General features: G+C 40.9%; 1 protein-coding gene and 1 long non-coding RNA gene across 5 annotated transcripts in view; one reads left to right on the top strand and one right to left on the bottom strand.

Annotated features, from left to right (window-relative positions):
• Positions 1-526: 526 nt before the first annotated feature.
• On the bottom strand, positions 527-26,735 carry LOC148110347 (uncharacterized). Its single transcript, XR_015723823.1, has 2 exons — positions 26,250-26,735; positions 527-1,041 (listed from the first exon to the last, which is right to left on the bottom strand). It is a non-coding gene; the product is annotated as an uncharacterized LOC148110347 (long non-coding RNA).
• Positions 23,847-27,343, top strand: part of CALD1 (caldesmon 1) — a 178,665-nt gene continuing 175,168 nt past the window's right edge. For 2 of the 4 annotated variants that reach the window (XM_045792616.2, XM_045792614.2), the window contains exon 1: positions 23,847-24,105. The gene's annotated coding sequence lies outside the window, so the exon portion shown is untranslated. Of the gene's footprint in view, positions 24,106-25,352; positions 25,454-27,343 lie in introns of those variants that run through there. The other 2 variants (XM_045792618.2, XM_087860817.1) reach the window with 2 other exon arrangements.

Here is a 27,343-nt window from a genome sequence, read left to right as displayed (position 1 = left end):
GTTCTAAATCCTCCAGTAAAATGACACTTACCACCTTATGGTCTTCTCCAAACATCTGGCCTTTCCTTGATCTTCTTGATCAGGAAATTCCGTTTAAAACCCTGCTGGTTGCCCTGGACACTTTTTTGCTATTTTCTGCTCATTTAAGGCTTTCATATTCCCAATATTTTCTCTATGAGTTAACTTCCATTCAGGAGACACCACCACTACTAGTTACTTGAACAGAGAGAATTTAATAGATAAACACAACAACAACAACAACAACTGTTAATGAGATACAGGGCTGTTAACCAGGTAAATGAAAGGGTAAAAGGAGATCTCGAAGATATGGAGGAAACCGCAACAGGAAGCAGCCACCACCCACAGACCCATAGGATTGAAAGAACAAAGGGAAGTGGCAGGGAGTGTTAAAATTTAGAACTTAAGGGAGGGCTCCCACAGAGCTGAAATTCAGATTTCCGAGAAGGTGCTGCTTGGCTGGCGTTAGAGTCTCTGAGCTTGGAGGAGCAGCCTCAGGAGACCTGGATTTTTTTTTTTTTTAAGACTTATTTATTTATTTTGGAGTCGGGGTGGCCAGAGGAAGGAGGAGAGAGAATCCCAAGCAGACTCCCAGAAAAGCTTGGAGCCCAAAGTGGGGCTCCATCCCAGGACCCTGAGATCATGACCTGAGCCAAAATCAAGAGTCCGAGGCTTAACCGTGTTCGACAGCCACCCAGTCACCCTGGGAGACCTGGATTTTTGAGGAGAGAGTTCAGATAGGGGGTCTTGGGGAATTGAGTGGAGGTTTGATAGGGCATCTGTTGGAAAAACTGCAAACCAGACTCAGCTGCCGCTTCAGGAGGGCACTGCTGTTGCTGAAGTGACCTCAGGACCTGCTAGTGGACAGGAACAAGCAGGCCTCTTCTTTTTTTTCATTCAGCTCCATGGTCTCCTACTGGCGCCCCCAATTGGTGGTGGAACAGGGAGTTGGCGGTCCGAGCAGAAATGTGCTGGGCAGAGTCACAGCCCCAGCCTCAGGAAGTCGAATAGGGAAGGGTGGATCTGGAGATGAGAGGTAAAAGCTTAACAGGCACACTCTGCTTCTAGCTGGTTGGGAAAGCACCTGGTTCTTTCCTATTAGAACGGTATATTATTGATTACAGCTAGAATTGTATTGGAGGCCTTTCTAGGGACCTTTTCTTGGGAGGGAGAACCATGCCTTTCTTCCCTGGGCTTTAAAAAATTCTGCCTTCCTAAAGTCTCAGGCATATGCTTGATGATGCCTACCCTTTCATTCCTAACTATTAAAAGAAAAAAAACATCAACTTCCACTTTCTTCTGAAAGGTGAAGACAAGTCAAGAATGTCTCTCTCTTTCTCTCTCTATATATATATATTCAATTTTCAATTCTATATCTTACTCCTGTACTAGTTTTATGTGTCAGAAATGTGTAATTTTCTCTTTCCGACCAGGTGGCCCATAGCAAAATTTCAAAACAAATCATTTGTGTTCTCTAACTCACCCATTCTTTCCAGTATTTCCGTTCACCGGTGACTCATGTGAATGCCTTCTTGACCTATAGTACCACTCAGTCTCACCTTATTACAAGACTGTATTTTAAGAAGAGGATGTACTCTTCTATCGTATTTCAATCTGGGGTCCCTTCCTACCATGTATCAAAGATCACATGAGGGTATAATCTTAAGCTTACTTTGGTTACAATACATGCTGGGCAGGTTAGGGAGACAGTATGGTGTGTGGGCTCTGGACCAGATTGCTTTTGTCCAGAAAACATGGTTTTCCTACTTCCCAGCTATGCATGTCCTCGCACAAGTTACTTAGCTTCATTTTCTTCTTCTGTAAAATGGAACCATAATAGTACCTACTTTATAGGATTATTCTTCAGTCTAAAAGCAATACACAGATAGTGCTCAATGACAGCTATTACTGACATAAAGATTCTGAGGCTCTAAGTATAATTTCATTTCTCATCTCCCTTCCAGTATTTTTGGGGTATAAAACACTAAGCACTTCCCATACTTTTATTCATCTCATCTTGTTGTCCTCTAAAGGTGCCACTTTCATAGGTTTATCAAAGTAATTGTCTCCTTTCCTTCTTTATTTAAAGTCTTTCAAGGAGGTCATTTAGACTCTGGTCAAATATCCTTCCTCGGCCAAGAATCCATCATTCATCCCAGTGCCAAAAACCATGGTTCTGTCTTTTTAATCTCATGTCTCATTATCATCTCTTTATTGGGACATTGAACTCCCAGGTCTTCTTTTCTAGTCCAAAGCCTTGCCTCTTGGTAGAGAAAAAGCTTAAGTCCGTCATCTGTGCTGTTGAGTCCTTTGATTCCTTCCCAAGGCCCATAGTTTCTATTCAGATAATGTCATTCATGAAGCATTTTAAACTTAGGTTGTCCTGGGAGGAGATTTCCAGGAGCAAGTTAACAGCGATTGTCAAGTGGCAGAGGAGTCAGAGAAGCAGACCTGAGAGCATAAGGGAATAGCCTTCAAGAGCTTGGTGATCCATCTTGGGTATGTGACTTGGACAGAAATGCTTATTTCAGATAGGTTAAGTAGGGTGTCTTGGGCCTGTTAGAAAATGAAGCTATCTGCAGAATGCCAAAGAAATATGCTATTTAGTCGAAATAACCAGTCAAATAATTTCCAAGTTAATTTATTTTTCATTTGGTGTTTGCATTTGCACATCCAGCCCAAGACTCTCAAAGGAATAAATTATTATTTCAGCATGTAAAGGTTTAGTTTCTTCTCTTGGGAGAAAAAAAACATCCAAATTATAAAAAGTAAAACTGTATATTGTACAGTGATACCTTCATAAATCTACTTCCATGAGGCAGAGAAGAGGCATCAGGAATGGGGAATTTCATATGCGTCCATGCTTGTACAGAGTTCAGGCTCTAGAAGATAGATGTGTCAAGAATGCATAACTGCTGCTGAGTAATTGTGCAGCTTATATTTCTGCCAATAAATTTAGAGCCTGATTTATGTCAGATCAGACTATAAATCCAGTGTTTGCACCAATTATCAAAAATGCATTTTACAATCTTGAATATATTATTTTCAAAGAGAAAATAAACAGTGGAATGTTATGTCAGGTCAATACTGCTAACTCTTTTGGAGGTTGGGATAGGATGGGATGGGGTGGGGAGTCTGTCTGGAGAAGACTCAGCTCTGAAAAGGAAATTTGGAATCTAAAGGTCCAGAAATTGTGACGACTTTATGAACCTTGGGCCTGAGCGCTCATGTGAGAAAATAATGAGAGAAGTCATCTTAAGTATCCTAGAAAAAAAGAGTATATCCTCTCATTTACTAAAGTAATGAAAGAAGGCTATTCTGTAGGGAGTGGATTCCCAGGTTCTCCAACCTGTGTGCCCCTGCCCTGTGCCAGGTGCCAATCCCCCGGTCTAAATTTGTAGAACCTGGACCATGTATCTCCCTGCTAGGAAGTCACCTGGGGAGCTCTGAAAACTACTGATGTCTGGCTCTACCCAAGAAATCTGAATTTAGGGGCGCCTGGGTGGCTCAGTTGTTGAGCGTCTACCTTCAGCTCAGGGCATGATCCCGGCGTTCTGGGATCGAGCCCCACGTCAGGCTCCTCTGCTGGGAGCCTGCTTCTTCCTCTCCCACTCCCCCTGCTTGTCTCTCTCTCACTGGCTGTCTCTCACACTGGCTGTCTCTGTTTCAAATAAATACATAAATACATAAATACATAAATAAATAAGTAAAATCTTAAAAAAAAAAAAAAAGAAATCTGAATTTAATTGGGCTGGGGTGCCACCTAGGCATTGCTAGTTTTTTTTAAAGCACACCAGGAGAGAAGCGTTGGCCTGAGTTGATTGTCCTGGGAGTGGCTTCTGCTTCATAGTAGCTATAGCAGAACCCGTTGGCAGGGATGTGAAACAGTGGCGGCTCTTCCCCACTGTTGTTGTCCTGTCTCCTCCATGCTTCTCATTCTCCTGCCTGGCAGCACTGGCCGTGGACTCTAGATTGTCTTCTGTCTATTGCCTATGATTTCATGTTTCTGATTCTCAGGTACTTGCTAGTCCCTCCCCTGCCTGCTCTGACTCCAGAAATTTGTTTTCCTTCTGAGTGTTTGTCCACTCTGTTGCAGACTCTGGCCTCCTGATTTCCCAGCTGCCTTTGCAAGCCCCTCTAGCTGTACCAACTGGAGGCAGGTGTCTAACTCAGCCCTCTCAGTTGGTGCAGGAGACTGGGACCTCACCATAGGTAGCCCCTGAATGTATCTGTTCAGCTTGTGACTTCTGTGGGATGGGATGAGGTCCAGGCCTATCCATCTAGATAGTAGTCTTCTTCTTTTAGGAGACAACAATAATGTGATTCTGGATCAGAACAGCTGGGGTTTGAATCCTGGGCAGGGAAGTCACAACAGAGGAAAAAGCCTAGGTGGCCAGGAGCCAGGTTCCCAAGCAGGGGCCTGAGATGTGGAAAGGAGGAACATTATAAATGGAAGCACAGAAAGAAATGAATGACAAGTAACACAATCTTTAGGTAAACCTAGGTATGTATAATAAATGTTAGTGTGGGTTACTGTAGCTTGTACAACTGCCACTGTCATTTTAAAAATTCCGTAATATGTCTTCTTTGTGACCTGTTTAATAGTATCCTTGTCTCAAGGCACAAGCAGAATGGAAGTGTAAATTTTTTTAAATGTCAAGAAACTAATACATATGTTTTTATTTTCAACAGTTCCGACATTAATAGTAAACTAAAACCCACTATTGACTTCCATGTCCAATCCCAGTCGACTCCCAGAGGTACCTCTATTAACAGAGATGTAGTCCTTCTAGTGCTTTTATACTATATATATATAATATATATATATTATATATATATAGCATTTTTATGTTATATAATATATAGTATATCATATTTCTACATAAAATAAAATATGCATTTTAAATTTAAATAGGTATTATCTAATTCACACTTCACCTAGGAATGCAAGAGAGTACCATTTCACCATACCCTGACCAATACTGGTAACACAACAACATGGTTCATTATTGTTCCAGTATGCATTTCTTTGATTACAAAGGAGAGTCAACATCTTTATATATGCTTACTGTTACTTGGATTTCCTCCTCTATGAATCCACTTCTCATATCCTTTGCCCGCTTTTCCATTGGGTGGCTTATCGATCTTTTCTTTTTGTTAATATATTAATTCTATATTAATATACATTACATTACTATAGGAATGCTTTATATATTACGGATTTTGATCAAGGCAACTTCAGGGACACTACTTATTGCCGTCTACTTGAATGGCTCCCCCTGCTGGTGTGCAGTACACAGCCTGTGCAGCCATTCCTGGCAGTTCTTAATCTTTTTTTGTGATGAATTATGTAAATATTTTATCAGTAACCTGTCTCTGTCTTTTAACTTTGCTTGTGTTATTTTTCATAGTAGAAAAATAATTTAATTTTAGCCTTATCTATCAGTTTTTAACTTTATGTTGTTTGCTTTCTTGGTTTTGTTTAAAATGGTCTTTCCTACCTAAGGTAATAAAATGTTTTCCTCTATTTCCTCTGATTGTTTTCATAGTTTTTTAATGCTTATATCTTTAATGTGTCTGAAAATTATTAGTGAATGATGTGAAATAGGGATTTTTTTTTCCAATTTTTTTTCCTAATGAATAACCAGTAGTCCCCACAAACTGTTGGATGGCTGTCTTTTCCCCCTATCTAAAAATACCACCATTATTATATACTTTTCCCCCCTGCATTCATGAGTTTATTTGGGGGCTCTGAATTTTTCTCTATGATGAAAATAATTTTTGAAGAAAGTATTTAGCTCCACTAGTTAAGTGTAATCACTATCAATAAGTGAAAAGTTGATATTGAAATAAAAATCCACTCTCCATTGATTTTAATCCATAAGATAAGACCTGGTGTTATAGTAATTTATGTATAAATTATATGGAGTTCTTACTTCTGAAAGGTGGCTCAGTCAATTTCAGTAACTTGTTTGCCATCTTTGTAAAGCCCCACATTGAAGACTTCTGTCTAGAAACTCTTACATAGTTAGAACTGGTGGATCTTACGTGATTCTTAGACACGAGAACCTGGTGCCCACGGAAGTGACCAACTTGTTTTGTTTCTTCCTGAATATTGTGCTTAACTTGAAAACTCTTAACTCAGTGTAACCACATATGTAGTGAACTAATAAACATTAATTAGTCTATCTTTTCACTTTAAATGAATTGATCACTGCAACAAAAGTGCAAAGATATTACAAATACACGAGCTTTTGCATGGGGCCCTGAGAACCTTAAAGACAGGATACATCTGATAGCACAGTGTGACAAGTACTAGGCACTGAATAAATATTTGGAGGATGAAGGAAGCTAATACCCAGCTTCACTTTAAAAGCATCCTTTATACTTTCTTTTTTCTAAGTACTTTACTGATTTGCTTCATTCAGAGTGGCTGTTTTGTTCTAACTGCTTTATGACGTATGATATTAGAACTTGGCATGAATCTGGCTTTCTTAGCCAGAAAACTTCGAGTCAATTTAATTATTTTCTTTGGGATTTATTTAACCCAAGACTTAATTATTTGGTTATTGGTTTTAAAAAAAGCAACCTGAAATATCCATCTTATTATCCGTATTTGCTTTCCACATGGACCAAAGAATGAAAGCTACAGTTTCTTTACTCTCCCTTCTCTTCAGGTAGCACTATCTATGTAGAATAGAGTGTGAATGACTCTGGAGTTATGCAGTGCACAGTACTGTCCTCCTTCCATCCCAACCCCCATGCTCTGTCTGTATTTTTCTAATCAGAAAGAGCTGCTTGGCTCTGACTATGCTGCTATCTACTGGCTTGTAGATACCTAGACTGTAGCTCTGTGTCCCTTTAAGACTTCATTTCACATACTGCAAAGATTATTCGTGAAAATAGCCCAGAGACTTTTAGCGGTTTCCAGCTCTGAGTTCTTATCAGAGTTTTTCTTAAGAGTTCAAATTGTCTCCTTTGTGACTATTTTTAAAACATGGAGTATAGTAAAACTCTTTTAGAATGACTATATGGGATGATAGCTTGGCTACTTACACAAGCTTTAGTTCTACTGACTATGCATGAGCTTTTTGATTACAACAGAAGGTTTGCATCTGGAGCCAAACTTACAGCACAGAGATTCTGTTCAATGTAGCAAGCATAGGCTACATTTACCCACCAAGAAACTTCCCATGAATATATTCTGCATGCTGGTGTTTTTGAATGATACTGACTTATTCAGACTGTTGTGTGCAACTCTGTTCCTCCTTTTTTCTTTAGAGAGAGGGAGAGAGAGAGAAGGGGGAGGACCAGAGGGAGAAGGAGAGAGAGAATCTTAAGTAGGCTTCTCCCCAGAGCAGAGCCCAAGACAGGGCTCGATCCAATGACCCTGAGATCATGACCTGAGCTGAAATCAAGAGTTGGATGCTTAACCCACTGAGCCACCCAGGCACCCCACTCTGTTCTTTCTTAAAGCATGCATGAGATAATGCAAAGTCAAAGTCAAAACTCCTAGATTCATAGATTCTTAGGACTGAAAATGCCTTAGAGATCTTCTGGTCTAACCATCTGAATTTAGAATTGGAATGGCTTCCTTGCTGATTTGATTATATATACTACATAACTATAACAATCATATTAATAATGATAGTGAATAAGTGAAAATTAATGTACATGTAAACTTTAAATGAAGTGATCATTTGGGATAAGAGTCCAAATATATCTATAAACACGTAAGTTCACTCTCTCAAAAAAAAAATCCATAGCACCTATTGTGTGTATGCGTGCGTGTGTGTGTGCATGTGTGCGTGTGCAGTTAGAAGAATGTAAGGTGGAGAGGTTACTGATGACCACCCAGTTGACTGATAGGAATGGTTAAAATGTGGATTGGTTTCCAGCTACACGTGGAATTCTGGCTGGCTGCTTTTTTTACTTCAAAGTCTGTTTTATTTTGTGAAACACTTTCTTATCACATTTATTTATTATTCCTCAAAGGGATGCTGGGAAGGAGACTGCCTTTATTGCTATTCTCATGTTGACATGTGAGAAAACCGAGTTCACACAGAGCTTGACATTCTCTTCCTGGAAATACATACTTAAAATAACCTCCAAGATCCAGTCGGCTGTCACTCAGCTCAGCACCCTCTTCTGCTCCCTTCTCTTCCGGTCCTAGGGCCTTTCACACACATGAAACTGATGTCACATGGAAATTCCCCAAATCAAGGGTTGTGTAGAAGTCCCTGTGGGGCAGTGGATGAGGCCTACCCCATGTGGCTGGAAACGCAAGCACTCAGAATGATACCTCTGCACTTGGGAAGAAGACATGGCAATATAAAAACAGTGCAATTAACAGAACAGAATGGTTGCCTATGTTGGGGAGGAGTGAAAAAGGATGTTCTGAAAAAAACAATAAGAAGTTTTGTTTTTGCTTCTCCCCACCTGCACCGCTTGCCCCAACCCGGTTTTCCAAAAGATATCTTCTTCCAACACTTAAGAGAAACTTTAGTGTTTTCCCCTCCACACAGTGGAATTTCACCAATTTCTTTGGAATGACAAGTATCAGACAAAGTTTTGTGGCTGATGAGATCACTGTTGCATAATCCAGCGAGAGTCAAGATCTCATAGAAAGACAATTGGCAGTAGATTAACTTAAAGTTTATAAGAATGAAGCTGGTAGTCAGGAGGCCACTTGGGTCTTAATCTCAGTCCTGTGCTGCTAATGGTAATCACTCATAGCTAAATACCGCTTAACAGTTTAGAAAGCGCGTTCACATTTATTAATCTACTTGATCTTCATATCAACTCCTCAGCGCAGCTGTTTCACAAATGAGAAGGCTAAAACTCACAGAACTTAAATGCCTTATGCAGGTTGCTTTACCTGTAATCTGTACTCTTTCTGTGTTCCGAAAGTAGGTTCTTAACCTGTCTTGCTCTCCATAAGTGAATATTATAATTTGCCAAGCATATGGGGCTGTGTAAGGGGAAGGTGGTGATAACATGGGTGACATGGTTATTTGGAATAAAGTGATAAATAAATAAATACATAATAATAAAATTATTTTATAATTATCTAGTATATTAAATAATGGCTTTGATTATAATTACCAAAGCATTAACTATATTAATACATAATAGGTATATTAAATATATTACTATATTACTGTATGGAATAAATTAATACATAAATTATAGATATGTATAAATAGATACCATTATTTGTATGTTTATTTTGTTATTTATTCTTACTTCTGAAATATCTGCAGCCAGGTCTTTGTAGTTTATAAACTGTCTGAAATGGATGGTATTTAGCAGGGCCTGGGAACACCCAAACTGGATCTCCACTGTCAGACACCGTTCTCTGTGAGTTTCCCAAGGAAAATAATATGTACAGAATTCAGGGTCAGGCAAAGGATCATTTCATTTATTAGCTGGAGCCTTGACCCCAAATCCAGGGTATCTGCCAAGTGAGCTTGGCTGCACTGCAGTTAATCTACTATTGACTCTTGAATCTTATCTCTCCATTGAGGAAGAAAGGCTAGTCCAAAGCCCACCAGTCAGAAAAATAAAAAGGAAGTAAAGAAAGGAGTGGCCAGGTTGCTGTCCTGAGCATAGCCCCAGCTCTCCTTAATACTCCAGCCTGGTGAAAGTAGGGCATCTCGTCCCAAATACGTCTGCCCTAAGGCTTTATCCCTTAGCACCTGGAAGATGTAGCCCAATCAGTTTCCTTGAACTTGACCAATCACTAGCATCAGTTTCCTTTTCTCCTAGCTAATAGTTTCCAAAGTAAGAAGAATCCCAAAATTTGGGAATGCTATCGGAAAGTCGAAATTCTCTAAAATTCCTTTACTCATTCCATAGCATTTTGTTTTAGGCATTATACCAGGTGCTGGTATACAAAGATAAGTATTTGCTTATACGCACACACACTAGAGAGACAGACACACAGAGAGACATACTGTGAATAATCAATGTAAATGAAAACTTCCCGGAAATTTCCGTTTAACAGAGTGATTAAGAGATACAGAGGTGGTTTTTCTTTTCTTCTCTCTTTTTAAAAGATTTTATTTATTTTTTTGAGAGAGAGAGCGAGCACGAGCTAGGGGGAGAGGCAGAGGGAGAAGCAGACCCCCTGCTGAGCTGGGAGCCTGATGCAGGGCTCTATCCCAGGACCCTGGGATCATGACCTGAGCTGAGGTCAGATGCTTAACCGACTGAGCCACCCAGGTGCCACAGAGGTAGTCTTTCTAAAGAGATAATTTCTAAGGACATGGATTCATATAGAATACCAGGAGATACTCAGTTAAAAATAATACATAAACAAGATCTATAACCTGAAAGAGGGCAGTGTAGATGTCCTGACAGGCAAAGAGAAGCCTGATGTTTTAGAGTTTTAAAAAGGAAAATACGCCAGCATTCCTCCAGTATTGTTTTGGGGGCAGTTCTCCTGGTGATGGGGTCTAATTCTTCAGACAGACAGAAATATTCCTGAAGAAAGGCAGTTTATCAGCCACCACTGGAACCATCTCTCCAAAGTGGCCAGCTTCTTGGGTTTTGGGTCAGAACTTTTCCCTAACACCTTTCTGTGTCCTGAGGAGAGCTGCCTATTGGACAGGAGCCTTGGTTCAAATGGCCACCTCAGTTTTTTGTGTCAGGATATATGTCCCACTTCAAGTTAATAAGTTGGCACTCTAGTTTCTAACTGAAGTCTGGCCATACTCATTTGTTTGTTATTTTTATTATGGCTGTTACTTCCCAGCCTTCCAGAAGACTCAAATGCACTAAGTGTCCCCAAAAGTCCATACATGGGTAGTTCTGTTTGAAGTATGCCTGGTATTCATAGGCACGTGGGAGGGCTGTAGTCCTTCCCCTCCCCCAGCCACCTGCACCTCTTAATTAGGGTAACAGCAACAAGATTCCAGGGTTCCTGGCCTAGACCCAAATCTACACTCACCATTCCCCAAGCACTGACTTGAATTCTCAGTTTTAGTACTGGGTTTGTGTACAGTTGAACATAAATAGTTTTTGTCAAGCCATCTTAATATTTTGTTTGTATTTTTAAATTCTGGCCCAAAAAGGCAGTGTTGAGAGAAAGAACGAGATAAATGGGCATAATATATGGTCCGTAATTTTAAGATATGCCCTCTATTTCTAAAAGTTCTGTCTGTCTTGTTTAGCACTATGTCACTAGGCCCAAGTAGTGTTGACAACGCAAAGCAGGCACTCAAGAAATATTTGTTAATTATTAACTAACTATTAATTAAATAATTAGCCATTAACCAATCAATCTAGAATGTATATATATATATATATATATATATATATATGAATCAAATCAAATAATTCAAGTCAGTTCTTGATAAATAAAATGTGACTGGGTTTGACAGCTGGTTCTGTATGTAGTCCGAGAAGGGTTACTGAATGAAGGTTGAGATTTTAGGGATGCCATTTACGTGCATCCGGAGCTGGTGCCAAATGACCGGAAAGGCTTCAGATCAGTGTGAAGGGGTAGAAGCCCAGGTTTTTATGAGAGTGGGAAGAGGAGTGGGTTTTATTTTGGGAATCTAAGAGGGGCAAGAAGAGTGGTGATGGCCGATCTTGGTAAAATGCTAAGCCAGGGTTTGACTTCATCCTTTTGGTAGTAAGATGATAATGAAGATTTCCAAGCAAGCAATTCACAATGAAAGCAAAAGGTCAGGGCTAAATATATATTTATTTATTTATTTTTCATATCAGAAGAGATAATTGTTATAAACATGAGAACAAATGAGATTTTTTAAAAACCGCACTAAGATAAAAATGACCTCTCCCTCCCTGGTCTCCTCGTGTGACCTTCTCTGTATAGGATTTTTATGACAACACCTGCCCCACTTCGCTGCACTTATGTGAGTCCGTGTGTCTGCCAGCAAAAGGCAAGGCCCTTTTATGGGAAGAGGAGCTACAGTGTCGTATATGGCGTCACCGTATTCCCAAGACCGAGAAAATCTTCAGTATGGGGAAGGTGCTTCATAAAAGTTTGTCCCATCCGTAAACAAGCATTTCGTTCACAAAGCAACTTCACCCACATTTTATCTCATTTAATTCTTACATTTGCCCTGTGAAGTAGGTGCTATTATTCTCTAAGAGAGAATCTCTCTCTAAAGAGAGATAGGGCCTGAGCACTGGGGGTTGTACACACTGAGGGAAAAGAACCAAAGGGAAAACTAAGCAGGCCAGAAGAAGTAAGACAACAGGCCAGGCATCAGTGGCAGGAGCTACCAGAGATAGAGGCAGAAGAGGGGTTAGGGGATGCCAGGGAGGACTGCAAAAGGGTCTAGCTGCTCAGGAGTCATGGGCAGAACCTCTCAGAAGAGGGATGGGGCTCAAGTCAAAATGTTCAGGGTCCAAGAAGTGAGATCATGGAAGAAGCTCGGGGTAGGGGTGGCTGCATCATGACCTCATCATTTGGAGAAATTTGACACTAAAAGAAAAGACAGTGAAGCTAGAAGAAACTAGAGTCAGTTAAGGGTGATTTTTCCCAATCACTGGACACGTTTATAGACAGAGGGCAGTGATAGACAGAGGGCAGTGAGCAATGCAAAGGGGACCCACGGGAGCATGAGGGGAGATGAAGCTGAGTGTTGCCGCTGAAGGCTCAGAAAGGGGAGCCTGGGGTAGGGCTGCAGCAGTGGCTCAGCCTCCCGCACATTCTGTCTGTGACGTAAAGGGAGCAGGCCTCCTAGCATAGCTTGCTGGGTGCTCGGATGCATCTATGGGACACAGTTAGTTTGCTTGTTCCAAACAGCCATCTTTCCCTGTGTATTACCAGACTCAGCTGTCTCACTGAAAATATGTTTTCTTTTCTCTCTCTCTCTCTTTTTTTTTTGATCTTAAAAATATCTGCCCCCCACCCCAGGAGAAATCACTGCCTCTCAGATGACATTCTGCTAGGCCAAAGCTACAAAACCTCACCCAAAATAGATCAAATATTTTAAATGTTTTCTTATTTGCACCCCTCACAAGTATGTCTGCAATGCAAAGCCAATTATGAGATTGGCTTTTTTTTCCCCCTGAAATGAGAGAAGGATATGCTTTTTGTTTGGGAGGGGACACCAGGTCTCACCACATGGTCTTGGTTGGATTAGACAGCCTTCATTAAGCATGAGACAGGAAGAGGAAACACACACAGCTGGGTAAACACATGCAGAGCAAGGGGGTCTCTCTTAACACTTGCCATTTGGGAGTCCATCTTGTGCACATGTCTGAGCTTCCCCTTTAGAAGGGCAGTTCTTTAAAGGCAGCTGTGGTGTTTTTACGAGATTATAAAAGGGACGGAGCCCAATAGTAAGCCTTGCAGGTAATACATGTTAGGAGGTTGGTTGACTGACTGAATGAATGCAACTGTCTGAGAAAAATCCAGCTATGGCTCTGAGTGACTCAGATACCCACTGGAGATCAAGAGGGATTTCTTGTGGATGGAGCCATCTTACTTTCTCTGAGCGTAAGCTGGAAACCACAGAGACATCCAGTTATCCTCCCTAGCTCAAGAAATAGGAAGACAGTGATTTCCTATAGGAAGACTGAAGGAATCAACCAGTCCTGTTCAGCAGAAGTCGGTAAAAGTAATGTTTGTCTCATATGCTCCTTCCTCCACACTGGGTCTTCTTAGATCACACCCTCTTTCCATTTCATTAGGTCCTCACCCTTAATCCCAGACAACTAATGCCCTTCTTCTACCTGGTGTCCCAAAAGACCAGCCCCTCTTCTTTCCCTCTGTGCCCATTAAAATGGATCAGAGCTGGCCCTCATTTTATCTGCACCCTATTCATAAAACAATTGGCATTAAGGCACTAGGTCAGGATATGGCTTAAGGTGTTAGCCCTTAAAGAGTAACTATGGGTTCTACTGGGTCAAAGCCTTAATACAATGGTGTGATTAAGCTGAGAACTTCCCATTCAGGGCTAGTCAGTCTAGTGCTGAGTGAGCTGCACCACGGCCCTGAGGACAAAGAAGGGCAGTGGCCTTTCCCAGTGGCACAAGGGTGACCAGATCCTAGTGCCATGGGGAGAGAATGCTCATTTGTACAGCAGTTTCTTAAAAGAAGTCTAAAGATAATACACAACCATTGTACATATCTGCAGAATCAACAAATGTAATAATTTTGTCATGATTACTTGAGGTCTTCTTTTCTACATTGCAGATAAATTTCAAGTTCCTTGATTTTGTGACCAGTGTCCTTCTAGCTTCTTATGGGCGATCACTGTGTTGAATTTGGAGTGGTTCTAGTCTACTGTTACCTGTAGCCGTAAGTAATTCATATGAATGGAATCATTCCAGCTGCACCTTGCTTTTTCTTCACATAATATGTTTTTGAGACCAAGTACATCGAATTCATTCATTTTAGCTCCTAGCTAGTATTCTGTCCTCTACCTAGTTTACGTAGCGTCTCCCCTGCTGATTGCTAGCGGCATTTTTGTGGTACTGCACTGAGAGCTAATACTCTGATGAATAGCCTTTTACCCGTCTTCTTGCTAAAGAATGTGAGTTTCCCAAGAGGTTATACCTAAAAGTGGGATTGCCGGACAAAGAAAGCATATGCTAAACATCACTGCCAGACCACTCTACAAACTGAATATACCAATTTACTTTCTGATCTAAAATGCATAGGAATTTCTTTCTGCACATTTCCAACATCATTTAGTTTTACAAGATTAATTTTTTTTTTCTTTACCAGTTTGTTGGTTGTGAGCTGGTGTCAGTGTTTTAACCTTCATTTTCCTAATTACTTATAAGGTTGAGCATCATCATTTCAAGGATTTTGGTCTTTTTGTTTTCTCTTCTGTGGATGATGTATCCTATTTCCATTTTGTATTGTGTTCTCTCTTTTTTCCTATCTCAGTTGATTTTTAGGCATTCTTTGATATTCTAGATTTTATTTTTTTAGATTTTATTTATTTGAAAAAGAGAGAGTGGCGCCCCGCCCAAGGGACAAGCAGACTCCCCGCTGAGTAGGGAGCCGGAAGGAAGCAGGGCTCAATTCCATGACCCTGAGATCATGACCTGAGCCAATGGCAGACACTTAACTGGCTGAGCCACCTAGGTGCCCCAATATTCTAGATTTTAATCCTTTATACTTTGCACATTTTCTCTTGGCTCATCTTTTCACTTTGTATACAGTGGCTTTCGTTGAACAGAAGTTTTTACGTCTTAAAGTAACCAAACTTTCTTCAAATTTATTTAGCCTAATACTCAATATATACAAATTTTAGCTTTTTCTTGGTAAAAACTGCTACAAAATCTCAGCGACTTACAACAACAACATTTATTTCTTATGCCTTTTGTATAAAGCCTGGGTCAGTAGCAACTCTGCTGGTCCTGGCTGGGCTCGCTGGCCCAGCGCAGCTCCCTGTGTCTCCTCCTTCTGGAACTCAAGCTGAAGAGCGGACACGATCTGGGGTATATTGTTTTCCTGGGCTGCTGTAACAATTATCACAAACTGAGTGGCTTAAAACAACAGATATTTATTTTCCCATAGTTCGGGAGACCAGGAGTCCAAAATCAATGTGTTGACAGGGTTGTTGGCTTTTTCTGGAGGCTCTGACGGAGATTCTATCCTATGCCTCTTTCCTAGTTTCTGATGGTCACTGGCAAACCTCAGCATTCCTTGGTTTGTGGATGCATTGCTCTAGTCTCTGCCTCTGTCTTCACATGCCCATCTATTCTGTGTCCTGTGTGTCTCAAATCTCCCTCTACTTTTTTCTTACAAGAATACTTGCTACTGGATGTAGGTTCCAGCTAGATAATCCTGTATGATCGCATCTTGAGATCCTTAACTGAATTATGTCTTCAAAGACCCCCCATTTCCAAATAAGGACACATTTACAGGTTCTCGATGAGTGTATCTTTTGGTGGGGGCACCATTCAACCCGCTCTGTGGGCCTTATGATCATGGCAAAGGGCAGGCACGCAGCCGTAAAAACAGAATATGCGATGCCTCTTAAAGCTTCTACTCTGAGCAGGCGCACCATCACTTCTGGTACGTCCCATCATTTAAAGCCAATCACAGGCCAAGTCCTTCTACAGGGAGCACGAAAAAGACACCTGGCAAAGAACAGGAGTGTTTAATCCCATTAAAAGAGAAAGTGATTAGTTGGCTGCCGTAATCCAGTCTACCGCAAATTACCTTATTTTTATTTTTTATTTTTAAAATTTTTAAAGAAGATTTAATTTACCTATTTGAGATAGACTTGCCAGTATGAGCAGGCGAAGGGGCAGAGGAGGAGGGAGAAGCAGACTCCCCACTGAGCATGGATCCGGATGCTGGGGCTCAGTCCCAGGACCCTGAGACCATGACCTAAGCCAAAGTCAGATGCTTAACTGACTGAGCCACCCAGGCCCCCATTCCTTACTTTTAAAGTCAAATAATACTATGTGGCTTTTAACAAAAAGCAGTAACCATTCCTCCTACCCATTGTTATAACTGACCCCCCACCAAGCAGTGGCTCTCAGCTTTTTCTCAGTCTCTTTTTCTGGGCTTTAAATGGTGGGGTGTCAGTTTATACAGCCTTCTCTTCACTGTTTGCATTCTTCCAGGTAACTTAGTCCAAGTTTAAAACACTATCTATAAATGGATGACTCTCAAATGTATACTTCAAGCCTCATCCTCTCCCCTAAACATCAGATTTGTATATCACACTACCTATCTGTGCTTCCACTTAGATGGCTTTGGTCATCTTAATGTGTCTAAATTATGTCTAATGTGATTCCCACACCTCCTTGCAAATCGACACTTCCCTCGGTGGTCCCCGTTTCATTAAATAACACCACCCCTCACTCAGCTGTTCAGCCCATAAAAGGAGACAACCTTGATTCCTCTCTTTTTCTCACATCATCCCTCCTCCAAACCAGCAATGAGTCCTGATGTATCCAAAATCCAGTACTTTCGCAGCCCCCTGACCACAGCTGCCCTAGTCCAGGCCAGCACCTCCTGCCTATAAGGAGGCTATATTTCCCCCCTGCTTCTATGCTTGTAGTCTCACCACTTGTTCAACACAGGACAGCCAGAGTGATTTTCTTTTTCTGTTCAACATCTCCCAGTGACTTTCCGTCTGTTGAGAACAAAACCCAAAGTCCTTACCATGGCCCTAAGGCTCTAGGTGATCTGATCTGCTGTGGCGATCCCTCCTCTCCAGTCACTCTGCAATCTGTCTCATCTTTAGTATGTGTCTGCTGTATTCTTGCTCTTCCTTCTTATCGTCCCTCTGCTTACTCCTTCATTTTATTTGCCTCCCTATTGAAAACTTCATCATAGAAGACTTCCCTGATTTTCTCCATTCCTTTACAATTTCTTTATAGTACTTTCTCCTGCCTGACATTAATATATTTATTAGTTAGTGTGTTTGTCTGTCTCCCTCCATCAAAATGTGTTTTGTTCACAACGCCCAGAACAGACCCTGGCACGTGGGAGACACTCAGTAAATATTTGTTCAGTTAATGAATGAACTGTTTTATTTGGGGAGGGGGTGGGATTTGTTTTCATGTCCCTAAATAATATGCTAATTCTACTATTTATTAAAATTTCTATAGTAGACATTAACTTTTGATTTCCTGCTAAGCAAAACGAAGGTTTAGCTCTCTTATTCACCGTCGTCCTACTAACATGTTCTTGCTCGTTATCCTTTTGAATCTAATTACATCATTGTTTTGGTGAAATCAATATGTAGTATTTACATTAGTATGACTGTGTAAGTTTTTCTCACAGTTGAACTGTATAGTGTACCATGATCACTTTTCTTTTCTCATACAAACATCTTGTTTTTCCTGAAATTATAATGACCTCAATATTACATTTACTTGTTTTCCATGTACATATCACAAATGCTTTCCCTGAGAAAATATCAGGCGATCTGTCTACCTGACTTTCCTGAAGGCGTCCTTCCTGGAGCTCTCTGCCCCTGTCTCTACTGGTTGCTTTCTTGACCAGCTGTTGTCTTGGAATTTTCCTTCACTGTCATCATGGGATCACCCTTCACCTCTGTCATGGGTTTGTACTCTCTATTTTCTGATCCTTATCTTCTCTCTTGGTTTCTAGTTTCAGCCCGAACTTATTTTTTCCCTTTGGGTGGAAGATATAACCCCAAGAACTTGATAACTTCAGAATTAAATATGTTTTCATTCATTATATTAGATGCCCAGTGGGCCCTTTGAATCTGGAAACTTGTATCCTTTAGTTTTGGGGAAATTTTAATGTTTTATTTTTTTGATCATTTCCTCCTCACAATTTCCTCTTTCCTCTTTCTCTGGAACACTCAGATGTTAGATTTTGATTCATTCTCTAACGTTCTTTTCTCCCCTTTTTTCCATCTTGTCTTTTTCTTCTAATTTTCTGAAAGTTTTTTTTTTTTTTTAAGATTTCATTTATTTGTTTGAGAGAGAGAGAGAGGGAGGGAGAGAGTACTGGTGGTGTGGTGGGGTGGGAGAAGCAGACTCCCTGCTGAGTGTGGATCCTGACTTGGGCTCAGTCCCAGGACCCTGAGATAACAACCCGCTCTGGAGTCAGACACTTAACCGACTAAGCCACCCAGGCACCCCTGGAAGATTTTTTTTTTAACTTTATCTCCCATTTCTTGAATTGAATTTTTATAACTTCCTGCCACAGTATTTTTCATCTACAAGAGTTCTTTTGTCTTCTCTGAAGGTGCCTTTTAAAAGCATGTTTCTCTTGTTTGTTGACTACGGTATCTTCTCTTAGCTCTCTGAGAATAGTAATTACAGCTTTCTTGGAGTTTTCTTCTGTTTCTCACCTCACCTCTTTTTCCTCTGAGTTTCTTTTTCTGTTGTTCAAGTCTTTCTTTCAGAGCCTCTCCTTAACATGATGTTCATATTTAAGAGCGAGGTGCTAAACAGCCGATTGGGAGTTCCTGTACACAAGTTCGAGAAAGGGCCTTGGGCAACGAGCCACATATTTCAGGGGTCCCTCAGTGTCTGTGCATTTAATTCTTTTTTCCATAGGCATGCCAGTTTCCCTGGAGTGGAATCCAGTTTCCTTTCTGCAGGGAACAAACCTGACTGTGTCCTGAGAGCCCTGCAGAGTGAGGAGACTGGGGGTATTCCAGTGTTCACTGAGTAGAATTTCATTTAAATTTTGTTTTCAATACGAAGCCTCTTCCCGGCCCACTGCTTTGCCTGATATTCCGAGGGCAGCACTTCTCTTCAGAGTAAAAACTTCCAGCTTCTGTCTGATTGAAAGAGAAGTGTTCACCAAATTGTGTTGGGGGCTGGGTGGTGGTGGGGGGGGGGCTGGGTTTTTAACTGTTCCATACTCAGATTTTCATCCAAGCCTGCTTTCTCTTCCATCCTTTACCCTCAGAGATTCCCGGGGCTTCCAAATCCTGTTTTTCCTGGTTCTGAGGCTGGAGTTGGCTTCTTTCTCATCTACCGGCCTTCCACTCCACAGGCCAGAGTTCAGTTTCTTACTTCTGCTAAGTCACTTACCAGCCATTCGTCCATTTTCCATATTCCAAAAGTTGGCTGACATCTAGAGTCTGTGTTGACTCCCTTCCAGTATTCTTTGCCTTGTAGGATTTACTGATGATTTTTTATTTCTGTGCTATCATTTTGATGCGGTTTGGGAAGGAGCAGAAGTCAAGAAGCGTTGTGAATTTAATCTGCCCCATTTAACCATCTCCTCAAAGTTTTCAGTCTTTCCATCTGAAGGTGTGTTTTTTATGATTGAAGAATCCTTCTATACCTCATCATAAAAGTATTCACCTGCAATTTTTCCTACTCATTTTAAAGTTTTGTTTTTCAGGTAATCTAGTGTCTTTTAGTGTGGGGTGGATATTTTGAATCTAATTTTACTGTTTCTACATAATTGATGGTGACCTTACCATTAATAGAAGAGCTCACCCTTTCTTCCCTGATCTGTAGTGTCTTCTGCTATAACTTTAGAAGTTTTCATATATGCTTGGGGCTGTTTCTAGGGTTTCCACTTTATCCTACTGATCTATTTGTCTATTCAGGGCAATAACACTCATCTTCATTAGAATTGCTCTATAAAAACCTTAGTACTTATTTTTAGATCTTTGCTTTTCCATATGAATTTTAGGATTGTTTTGTCAAGTTCTACAAAGTATCTCATTTAGGGATTTTAGTTGGAATAATAAATGCATAGGTTAATTCAAGGAGAATTTACATCTTTATAATTTTGAGGTTTGCCATTGGTAGAAGTGACATATTTCACCATTTATGCAGGCCTTTTATGTCCTTAAATCCAGCTCTGAAATTTTCTTGCACTGTTGTGTTACATTTATTCCCAAGTAGTGCACACTTTTGTTATTAATATGAATCATCTATTTTCCATTGTATTTTAAAATTAGAGACAGCTGGTTACAGGAACTCTGGAGTTTTGCATACCGAACTTGATTCCAATAATCTCGCTAAACTCCTTTATTAATTCTAATATATTTGTTGATTCACTTGAACTTTTTACCCACGTGATCATATCATTGCAAATAAAGACATTTGTTCTCTTTCTAATTCCAGTAGTTCTTATTTCTTCTGTATCTTTGTCTTGGTTAGGACCTCCAGCCAGTTTTTTAATTGTAGAAGAGATGGTAAGCATCCTTGCCTTTTCATTGATTATAATGGGACTAGTTTTAGCATTTCACCATTAGGCATGATGTTTGCTATAGGTTTCTGGTAAAGGTCTCTTATTGTGTGTTTAGAAAGATTCTGTTGCTGGTTTTTCAAGAGCTTTTTTTTTTTTGTTCCTTTATGTGATTGCTAATTTTACCAAGTATTATTCTTTATATGTTGAGACAGTCTTTCTCTTTTTTTTTCCTACTTTTTACTTTTAACTTTTAAACTGCCAACATTGAATAATATATCACTAGATTTTCAGGTTTTGGCCATCGCTGCATTGGCCTTGTCGTGTTTTACACTCATTGGACTTAGTATGCTAATTGTTTTGATCTAGGTTCATAAAGACACTTAGTATAATTCTTTTCTTTTTGTGCTATCTTTGTTGTCCAGTTTTGGTATCAACATTTTACCAGGCTGACTTTATTGTTTTCTAAGTATGAGTTTCTGGAAATACTTCATTTGAGTAAAAGAAGATGTGTGCATGGAGGGGGTGGATTTTGCTGCCTTTTAAAATGTTCAAAGGATCTGTTTTATTCAATAAGACAAATATTTTAAGCTGGACAAATGTATGTTCTTTATGGAATTGAATGAAGTGATTTTACTGCTTTTACTTTTCCCAAACTGACTTCCAAGCAAATTTAATTGCCCACTACTGACCGACATGATTGGAAGTGCTCCATTGGAACTGAAAAAATACAGCGAATCATCCAGATGTTTCCAAATGTCTCTTTAGAGTTGTTATGGTTTGATTAGGTAGATATATCCTATGCTAGACAAGCTGTTCTTTATCTGGGATGGTCAAAGTGGGAAATGTATTCCACGAAAATTTCCTGTATAAATCCTGTGTATTTTTAGTGTTGTTTACAAATGACTTCTGGAAAAAGTAAATACTATGAAAGTGAAATTTCCCATGGCAGAGACTGGCAACATATATTTTTTTCTAATGAAATTTGTCAAAGTATCCTTTCAGCCGTATGGTTCTTCCACAGTGCCCATTTTCAAACACATAAAAAAGGCTAAATGGTTGCTCATCCACTATACCCTGAGTATGAGGTATTCAGAATTTATCTAGGGAAACATACTTCTTTTTTCTAAAGACAGAACCCAAAAATATTTAGCTGTTTATCTTCTAAAAACCATGCAAAATGTATGTCCTTTCTATGTTTCCTGCTGATAATATTTTCCCCATTTGTAGTGCAACTTTTCTTTCCTCTGGAAAGCTGGTACTTATTTTATTCATAGATTGCAAGTTATGCCCTGATGCTGTTTAACCAAAAGGCATTACTCACACAAACGGGAAGCATGCGGCTTAGGATTGAATCAGCAGTGGCCATGGAAAACAGTGCATTAAAACAGGCCTCACTGAGTCACAGACCATACAGCCTAGAGATTATGGGCCCCAAACATCTCTGGACACAGGTCATATCTTCACACAGACGTCACCAACTGAGTTGTCTTCAGAAGTCATGATGTCTGCTCTACAACATCTCCCAACTCAGCAGTTTACCAGACAGGGAACTATTCTTCTGTCTTTACAAGCCGTCCAGATATGGGACATCCCCAGTAGCAAAACTGGTTGTGTTCCCAAAGTTTATTTCCAAATCTTCATTTGGGATCAGAAAACATTTTCCCATAGGAACAATTTTATAAACGGCGGTGCTCCACAAATGCCTGGTTGAGCCACAATGTCCTTGAAATGCTGCATTGGCTGTACTATTCCCACCAGCCATTATTTATTCTGTTTCCCTGGGAAAGTGCATTCTGAGTTCTAACTTGGGATGCCTGAAGCTCACCTCTCACTCGGCCTGGCAGCCTTCTCTGTAGCTTTTTTAGGCTGGGCCGCAGTAGCAGTTGGGAAGAGAGGATAGGCAGCCTTCCCAAGAAAGAGATGAGCATAGGGTTGATATAGACGCCTCTGGGTAACTCGCTAATTAATGCTGGAGGGCTGAAGAAGGAAACCACCCATGTGGATCAATTACTTCCCAAGTCTTCTCTGTAAGGCACAAAGGGCAGGGACTTTTTCCTAAGTGGAGATCATTTTTAAGTCAGATCTTCAAAAATAGGTAAGGGCTTATATGGTAAAACCTAAGGGTTTTGGAGACCAAGCTTGTGGATTTGCAGTTGGCCAGGGAAAATATTTTAAAGTCTTCTTGGTCAGTGATGAAACAGTTGCCAAACACATGGCAATAATGAGACAGAAATCTCTCACCGAGCTCCTGGCCTGACAAATAGCAAGTGCACATAATTTGTTGTTGTTGCTGTTGAATTAAATACTGATTGACTAATTGAGTGAATTCTTTATCGAAAAGTACAAGACCACAGATTGTGTGCACACGTGGGCCAGTGAATTTCATTCTAATTCAGCATCTCCTAAATCTGACCCTCTCATAGCACACATCCTGTCAATGAAGATTTGGTCGGAGCACTCTGGAGAAGTCACTAGAACAGCAGTGTCATCTCTGTGGGCATGTGCCTTGTCTACACCAGCCTCAGAGGGGCTCTTCACACCCTTGCTGTTGTTCACAGTTCCTAGCAATGTCTCCCTGTTGCCAAATCTGAGGAAACAAAGGGGAGGTAGGGAGGGAGGTGATGTGGAAAACCAATGATGATAGCCAAGCCCGTAGGACCCTGCCTAGCTGAGTTTCTGGCACTACACTTATTCTGGAAAACATTACCTACTAAAAAAGACCTAAGCTTTTTTTGTCAGTTGTTTTTATAACACATGTAGACATATTTTTAGGGGGCTGTGCCTCTTTCAGGTTAGAATTTAGTCTGCACACCAGACCTGGGTCCTGGCCATTGCAGGCTTTGAAACTGTATAACAATTTAATTTCGTTTTGTATCCACAACTAGTTTTAAAGGAAATATGCTATTAGGACGCCCTCAATCAAAAAGCCTTCCCCACCCCCACCCCACTAAACTTACGGACTGTTAACTTTAAAGGCTGTGCTTTCTTTTTAAAGTTGCATTTGCGTTCTACAAGACAGCCTCTTTCTCCAAGATTAACATTTCTTATGATTGTTCCTGACAATGGATTCACTTCCAGAGGCCCTGCTAAGGATAACCAAAAAAGGGCATGTAGCTGGCTGGTTTTGGCAGCCTGCACGCAGTTTCAGAGCTTTTTAGGTCTTGGTTTTTCTGATGAGTGATTTCCTGAGCATGCCTAGGGAATGACAGGCATCTCCACAGGCAGGCTGCATCCACCTCGGCCGGGTGTCGTCATTGGCTGCCCTATTAGAAAAACTACAGGACAATGCATACCACCGACTGCCGACTGTAAACATAGGGGATATGTGTTCACTTAGCACGGACTTCTGGGAGGGGCTAAGGAAGGGCGGTCTGGAGTTTTATTGAATAGAGCAGTGTGTATTAGGCTGCCTGCCTGCCTGCCCTCTTGCTGTGCTCCTGCTAGAGAAATCAGTCCTTCCTTTCCGACTTAGTCCCCAGGAAGAAGTTGCAGCCTGCGAGGTAAGCCACAGAGGGCTTTCTTTTAATCTCGTCCAGAGAGTCTGGGGGCTTTCTCTGGGTTTCAGTCAACATTCCTGCTTAAGGTAGCTGGAGATGCAAGACTGTAAAAGCCAATAAACCATGCAAATTCTCAGAGCCAGACTGGGCTTTGCTGCCCTGCAGATGTTCCCGGAAGACAAACAGGATAAGATTTCAAGTTCTGTTCTTGGAATTGGGACGAGAGGAGAGATCACATAGAGACCTAGACTCAGGGACCACGGGCAGCCTTGATAAGGAAAGCCTTTTGTTTAGGAGTGCCACGGGGATTCTACCTGGTAGCCACGGGCCAGGGCCAGCAGGCAGGCTGTGCCAGTCTGCCCACACTGGTGGTCTCTCCTGCACCTTTTATTCCCAGACATCTAGAGAGGTTTTACTTTAAAAACAGCTTTTTAGGTTAATGAGAAGCCAAAAAGTAATGGTTTTTAACCAAAGCCATTTACATATTATTCTGCTACCAGTTTTTAAGGCTGGACTTCTAGAGCTGCAAGGAAATAAGGTCAGAGGTGGAAAGAGCGTCTAGCACCAGTTGGGTTAACGTAACTGATCTGATATTTGCCAAGACAGGAAGATGCCTACCATGATCTGTTTCCTATAAAACCTAATAATGAGAGAATGCATGGGGTGTGTTTTTAGAAATCGCATTTAACATCCTACCAAACTGTTCCTTAAGAAATCTTATTTTCTGTTTGAAAGTGTGCCTGTGACTAGAGAATTTGAAAAGATGTCGTTTTGCAAGTGTGTTCCAGAAAGGGAGGAAGCAGGCTTTCATTTCCACAGTCAGACATATTTGGGCATCTTAAACAGTAGTACAAGGCAGCCAGTTGGTAGTAGCCTGGAATTCCTTTTAGAAAGAGCTGATTGTAAAGGGTGGGGGAATTTTAGTGCTATGGTAATACATGGTCAAAAAAAGTGGATGAGAACAAAGTACTTGGTATTCATAGATCCCTTCTGTTAACAGGGCTATACAGATGGACTTGTAAACTGGAATAGTAAAATCTTTCTAATGTGTTTGGCAAAACCAGATGTGTATGGCTAGAGCTTAAGTGAAGACGAGGTGGTATGTGGCAAGAAGGACAAGTCTGATAATTTTTAAATAAACTTGGATATTAAAGGTTTTCAGCTCCGAATGACTGAATTTGATTTTGTTCTGTCAAGTGAGGTGGTTTTGCGTTGAGATTCATTAAATAATCTTTTCTCTTTGTATTTAGAAGTTTGGGGATAATTTTCTTGAGAATGCCTCTCTCCCCTCCTAGAAGTGATATATGAGAACAGAGTTCCCTGTGAATTTCTTTTCCTGGAACCGTTCTGAGTAAGTGTGGGAGAAAGGGCTGCAAGTGAAAGCTATAGTTTGATTATTGTCCTTGCCTCAAAGAGATCAAGTTCCAAACTATTTTCACAGTGTTTTTAATGTCAATCAAAATATGGAGAGCAATTTCTTTTTCAACTGTTCTCTAAACCATGTAGGGAATGCAGTTTGGAAGGAAATCTATAATCTTGGGATTTGAGAATAAATTCCATTTTGAAACCAACATCTCCAAATCCCTGAAAGTTCAAACTTTGCTGCCACCACACTCCCCTCTCTCTCTTCCTGTGTGCGCCCCATCCCCCAACAACCACAAAAACACATTTTTCAAAATAAGTGTTGTACTCTCTGTAGTGATGTGCTGGAGCAAGGGGGTTTGATATTTGACTTTATATTGAACTTTGGGCAGCTCTTTGTGCTACTTTCCTCCAGCTGAATATTAGCTAGAACACATCTCCCCAACTGGGAAGGTAAACAGAGCATGATGAAACTGTGGTACAAAATCTTTCGTTTTAGTAAAATCATTTAGTAAAGAGAAATACAATGGCAGAGGTCTAGAATGACAAATCACTAATAAAAAATTGATCTCCTTACACACGAGGAATGTACAGTGGAAGGACCCATAGGTGACATGCTAGGTTGTTTCCATTGGTTCAAAGCCAAGGGAATAAATAGAATAAATTAAATAATTCAGACCAAAAAATCACTTTAAATAAATATGCAATTCTTGCATTAAAGTTAAGAGGAGAACCAGGTTCAAACTGCAGCTTAAAGGATTTAAATGAGATACACAGAAGCATACCTGATGCTGAGGCAGTTAACAATCCTGATTGGCTCCTGTGACCGGCCTGAGGATTTCCTGCTTTGTGGCAGATGGACTAGGTTGGTCCTGAGTGCAGCGTGGGTATTCTCCGGGCTGATAAGCCTAAAATGCACCTCGGTAGGCCTTTTCTTCATATAGTTGGGGCGCCTGGGTGGCTCGGTCAGTTAAGTGTCTGATTCTTGATTTCGGCTCAGGTCATGACCTCAGGGTTGTGAGGTCAAGGCCTGTGTCAGGCTCCACACTGGGCATGGAGGACGCCTGAGATTCTCTCTCTCCCTCCCCTTACCCAATAAAAAGAAAAACAAACAAACCCCACATATAGCTGTCATGGAGACAACCTCGTGGTATCTTCATGGTAGCAGGGCTGCTCATCAGCGATTCTCCAGTGAGACAGAAAAGTGACGTAGAGACGGGCATGTAAAGGAATTAGCTCAGTCCCCATCTGCCTGCAGTCTATCACATGTCTTGGAAATGTGGTGGGGTGAGGCCATGGTGGGGGGACGGGGAAAATGCTGACAAAGTGGTATGCAAATAGCATGGTAGGCCTAAGGAGGAGGTTAGATGCTGCCAAAGAATTTTCAGACTTTAAAAAGGTTTTCTGGGTAAATTCTCTCAGAGCCCGAAAATAGAACCATTAGATCCTTACTGAAAGCCCTTCATCTATCAAGCTAATGCAAGTTTGTCCTTAGAGAGATGCCCATAGGTTCTGAGTCCTTGGGTAATTTAAAGAGATACTTGTAGCTCGGGCTAAACTCAGGAGCACTGCTATGAGAGCTCGGTTCCAGCACGGGTTCCCCTGTTTAGATAGTGCAGACCTTTGAGGAAGCCATCAACTCTTTGACCTCATGTGTGGAATGGGCATGATGTTGCTTCTCCTACCTCCCATAGTGGTTAAAATATCCAAATGAGATAAGGCTGTTTGCCCCTCTTTTCTGTAGGCTATATCCTCTAAGCTGTGTGCAATTTGAGGCCTCTGGACATCAGGCCATCTTGACTGTATCCTCCACTTCTTACTAGTATCCCTGATTATCTGCTCCTTTCTCATATTTGAGGACCCTTGAGTAGTACCTTCT

This window comes from Ursus americanus, chromosome 3 (assembly GCF_024610735.1).
Source record: "Ursus americanus isolate L20-20 chromosome 3, mUrsAme1.1.p, whole genome shotgun sequence".
Classification (NCBI taxonomy): domain Eukaryota; kingdom Metazoa; phylum Chordata; class Mammalia; order Carnivora; family Ursidae; genus Ursus; species Ursus americanus.
Note: the sequence above shows the minus strand (reverse complement) of the source record. Positions and strands in the feature narration are given on the sequence as shown.